Consider the following 5,548-nt stretch of genomic DNA (forward strand, 5'->3'; position numbering starts at 1 on the left):
AAAAATCTGATTTCTTTATCATTTTTTTTTATAATTTCATCAATGCAACTAAACTTAATACATTAATATTTTTATGTTATTTAAACTTAATGCACCAAATACTGTACAGCAGAGTCACATGGTGTGAAATTTGCTCCACAATAAACATTTAATCATGAATGTTTATTATAGATTTAAGCCTACTTAGTCCTTTTTTTATAGTGGGCTAATACACAGGGGTGGATTTAGGTAATCTGGGGCCCTAGGCAAAGACAGGCAGGGGGCCCTCTGAATTGAGAAGACAAAACATAAAACAGCCCCATTTAGGGACCCCAGGAAGAATAGGGATGAATAGAATAGATAGATAGAATAATGGGAAGCCAAATAAATAAACGAATAAACATTCTACAGATAGAGAAATGTTAATAGAACAGTCCCTCTTTTCACTGTAGACAAGCCATGACCCTGCGGTTTCATGGCACAGTGTGAGCTGTAGCTCCGTGCAACGATTGAAAATATCGTCCTGTGTAAGCTCGGCTTCAGTAAGGGGGACCGTTTACTGTGGATGCTGCTGCATTAGAGAATAAAAATACATTTACTAGCAAAGATTGCTATTTTAATGAGCAACCACAATAAATCCAGCGTCCTAGAGCAGACCAAGAGCAGATTCTGTGTCGTGTTCAAAGATACATTGACAGGTGGCCGAGCAAAGTTGCATTTTGAGAATCACTGTTTATATAAGTAATATTATGCTTTGTCTATAGAATCCTCCGGTCAGTTTATAAGGTATTACTCCTTCAAAGTAGCCGAGACGCCGTAATGAAGATGTGTCTCAGCTTGCCAATTATCACCGTTGCATTAAAGGGGGAAAAAAATCAATAAAAGGTTTATTGTTTCCCTAAATCATCTAATAATAAAAACTAACCATGGCCTTTTAAAGGGACTAACTATAACACTATTTCTAAGGGCATGAAAACAAAATTACGCTGCAAAAACAATCTAGAAACAAGTAAAAAAAAAAATTAAATTAACTGTAGCCTAAATTTGAGTAGGTAAATAAAATGATATCCCAATGGAATTAGTTTTTGTTTTCTGTTAGAATAAGATAATCAGATAATATGAACTTGAAATAGGACACTGTAATTGTTTTTTCTTATTTTAAGTGTAAATTGCCTTGTTCCATTTGCAAAGTGTCTCATTTACCTCCTTAATTCAAGAAGGGCACTAAAAAAATGACTTATTTAGATTTAAATTAGTTGCGGTGTAGACATGATTTAATGCACTTCTACTTTTCTACATACTAAATGTTACTAAATACTTTGCATAAAAGTATTTGTTGTTGCTGTTTCCTGATAACTTGGCAAACCGATGGAGCCCAGTGGTTTTTAAATATAAACTGTAAAGTAATTTATTTCATGTTTGGCTTAAGGTTCCTAACCCACATGCAGAACACACTGAAGCAGGACAAAAGTTCAAAGGTTTATTGAAATATTTCTGAACAAATAATAAACAGATCCAGGGGTTAATCTGATCCAGGACTGGTCACGACTGGGTTCTCTGCAGAGGGGGACAGTGGAGTTAGTGGATGTCCAGGTAATTTGCAGGATGTGAGTGAGCAGGACTGTACCTGTTCTGGAGTTTGAGCTGAGCGGCAGAGGGGGGGAACCAGGAGGGTCCAGAAGCTGTCGGCAGGCTGAGGGCTTGGCGGAGGCAGAGCTTGGTTTTCGTGCTTGCAGATCACAGATTAGAGTTTCCCTTCCAGATTCTTCTGAGAGCGGGCAGGCAGGTCTTTGAGAGGAATGATTCTCCAGGGTTCTTTAGAGATCAGACTGGCAGATTTCCAACAGAGAAACTCTTCAGGGTTTCTGGTTTCAGGCAGGTTCAACCTGGGAAGCAGAAAGGAGAAAACAGATCAGGTTCAGGGAGTCAGAGATTCAGACAGGCAGGTTGGCTCAGGCTTGCTAACCGTAACTGGCAAACACTCTGGCACTGGAGAGACGTCCTCTGCCTCCTTAAATACAGATCTCCTGATGAGCAGATGAGCGACAGGTGGTAGCAATCAGCTCCGGCTCCAGGAGATCTAATACGCCCTCTGGTGGAGAAGGTGTACAGACCTCCAGATCCCAACAATTTAGGTGGGTCTAATAATATAAACAGGTCTGATTTTAGCCAACTACAGTGCAGGAGAACCAAAAAGACCGAACGCGTTTAATTAAACAAAAGTGTAATTTGCTTGTGGTCATTTTCACTGAGAACTATTTTTCTGTTGAAAAAATACACAACATAGGGGTTATTTTTACATAAGCTATGATGGTATATCAGTCATTGGTCACAAGGCAGAGCTAATTTAAACCTAGCAGTTTTTTAATGTTATCTGTCACTAACACACTCTTTTGGGTTTTTATCATAAAGAACGGATCGGTAAGTATTTCTAACACTCCTCTCTTTGGTCCTCTGTGTTTTCTGTTCAGAGTTAAACCAGTTGCATAAAATCATTTTTCTTTCAGTTCTAAAATGCGTTGTTTTCTAGTCAGAGGAGCGTCTGGAAGTGAAACCGGTCGTAGAGATTATAATTCTTTCCCCTCATTTTGGTCTGTAAGTGACATCACTGACTGATCACGCTGAAAATGCTGCAATGACCGTAATAAGAAGCTGCCGTTTGTGTGTCCGGCTGTGTGAGAAAACTCATTCATAAGCCTTTTGGTGTCTATGTTCCCCTCTTTTTGTCTTTTAGTCTCTGTCCTTACTCAGCAAGATCTAAGCTAGAGAAGCATACGCTGTGTGGAGGTGCAGACACACACACACACACACCGATAAATGTAACAGGACACTGGTCACTAATGGGGTTGAGCAAGAGCTCTGTTTCCTGTTGAGGAAAGTATCTGGAATGAAACAAACTGCTGATATAGAAGCATTAAGATGGGAAAAAGACGGAGACAATGAGATTATCCAGAAGAAACCAAATCTACCTTCAGTGAAGAAGAACCCTGTGCTCCTAAGAAGCTAAAAAGAGATCTCAGATACTTTAAATCTTAAAGTATTTCAAGTATTTTTGAAGGAAATCCTTTTAGATTTACATAATCTATTAATTGATATTAGTAGCCATTGTTAATAGAAGTCATTAATGTTTATATCAGTAGTCGCTGGTGGTTTATTACCATGTTGACAGACATTAGATAAACCCAAAGTCATCCTGTAATGATCTAAACATTATCTGCTTCATATCAAATTGTCTTTAACTTAAAGTTGCTCATTAACAAACATGTTCTATCCTCTATAGAGGTTCATCATGGGTGCCAGCTAAGCAAAAATAAACCGACAGAGATAAAAGGAGTAGATGGAAAAAAGGATTCTGGGTCATGCAAGGATCAATGACACATGGCCTGATTATCAGCATCCAGCTGACAAAGTCGTTTATTTCTGCTGCCTCTCCTCTATATGAACTGCTCCCCCTCTGGGTTCCTGCATATGAGGAAACTTGGCCTTTTAATGTGTGTTAGTAACAAACCACTCCTGGATACAAAGCAGGTCTCTCACCCACAGAAAAAAGGAGAAGCAACCAACTACAGAGCGTCACGTGAGAAAAGCAAGTTTTTATAGAAACACAAATACCGTTTGGATTTATCTAGATTCCCTGAATAAGTTAGACAGGAAGTAGGGGTAAGTTTCCAAAAGGTCTGTCATCAAATGTTGATCATAACAGGTTTATTGACTTGATACCAAATGTCTTTCCAAACTTAGAAAAATTTAAAATAAAAGCAAGATAGGCTATAAAATTTGGAAGCTGTAGATTGTGTTTAATCCCTACAGGATTAAAAGCAGGCATCTGCCTAAATGTAGACTAATCCATACTAAAATGTGGCTAACAACCCTTTAGCTAGTAGTGCACTGAATCCCATCAATGCTTCCTGGATTCTTGTTGTTGAACTTAGTAATCTTTACTTAGATTGTTCATTTTCTAGCACAGACGCAGCTTTAAAGCATAGCTTGCAAATGTTCACTATGTCTAAGGCCTGCAAGAAAACAGCTATACTGTAAGTGTATAAGAACAATTTTAATATAAGTCATAAAGTTGGGCCTGCTTTTCAGTGTTTAGTCCTGTTTTTCCCAACCATTGGTATTGGCCAAGCTTTTACTGTGACTAACTGTATGTGCTCTCTTTCTTCCTTTTTGACATTAAAAGTGGAGCAAATATGGGGCTAATTTAATGTTACCTTTTATAACAAACAACATATTTATGGTTCAGTGCTTCTATTTTCCTTTTGAGTGCCTGCTTCTGTCTCCTTGAACCCCAGTCTGCCTCGGCTGAAGGTCACTTCACACTGAGCCTGGTTCTGCTGGAGGTTTCTTCCTGTTCAAAGGGAGTTTTTCCTCTCCACTGTCGCTACAAGCATGCTTAGTGTGAGGGATTGCTGAAGAGTCAATGAGTCGATGCAATCAGCTGGTTTTCCTTAGATAGAAAACTTTGAATCAATCTGACTGGATGATCTGGTGAACTGGAAAGTGACCTGAGATGACATGATGTGAATTGGAGCTATAGAAATAAACTGAATAGAACTGAAATATTTCAAACCAATTCACCCAACAAGCTGTTTTAGAAGAAAGCATTGAGAAGACTATACATGATTCCAACAGTTCTTTTTGATAAAACATGTTAAAGGATGAGGATGACTTTAGAATATTGGGCCAATGCAAAGAATCATGTACAACAATGTACATGATTTACATGCTTAATGTATACGATATCTGAATTTGGTACCGACCTTATCTAATCACATCTATATTGTTTCATTTTGTTGCATGGATAGAGCCTGCCTCACATACTCTAATTGCTGCTGATATTTGGATGTAGGGAGCAGAGCCACTCATCCATTAACTGGCCAAGCAAAGCTTGATTGACTCTGGACCTCCCCCTGAAATAGCCAGATTGGCTGTTGGCCAAGCTCCCATTTCCTGTGCGTCTGAGAGGAGCTCCAGCCACCGGGGCTAAAATGCATTTCCTGACTGTATAAAAGTTTTATTAATGACCAGGAGTGCATCAGCGGCTACGCCCGCTCCTCCGTCCTTCTCTCAGACTCTCATTCACTAGCTCATCAAGAGAGCAAAGGAAAGAGGATGGAGGGAGAACGATAGAAGGGAGAATGGTAAAGAGCCACGACATGATGCAAGCCAATAAGTCGGGATGAACAGGGTGTGTGAAAGGAGGGAAACAACATCCAATGATGGATGGGTCAGGACATAGAGCTGAGACAAAGCAGGGTCAAGACATTACAAACTACATGGAGGAGAGACAGGGAGGGGTTTTCTCAATGTATACCGTCTGTTTTCCTACACTAAATAAATTACTCTGGAAGTTACTGAGTTCACTGATCTCCAACATATGACTTACTAAAAAGAACCTGGTGGGACTTGATTAACATTTTTGATCAAGGTATTTACAGGGTCTGTAATTATTTGATTGAAATTAATTAAAAACCATATAATTTAAAAAATAAAACCCTTTTTTAGTTCAAATATTCCTCAATATTGAATAGAAAAGTGAAAAAGCGCAACTATTCAGGTTATTCCA

Source organism: Cyprinodon variegatus, unplaced genomic scaffold (genome assembly GCF_000732505.1).
Source record: "Cyprinodon variegatus isolate N-32 unplaced genomic scaffold, C_variegatus-1.0 Scaffold328, whole genome shotgun sequence".
Taxonomy (NCBI): Eukaryota; Metazoa; Chordata; class Actinopteri; order Cyprinodontiformes; family Cyprinodontidae; genus Cyprinodon; species Cyprinodon variegatus.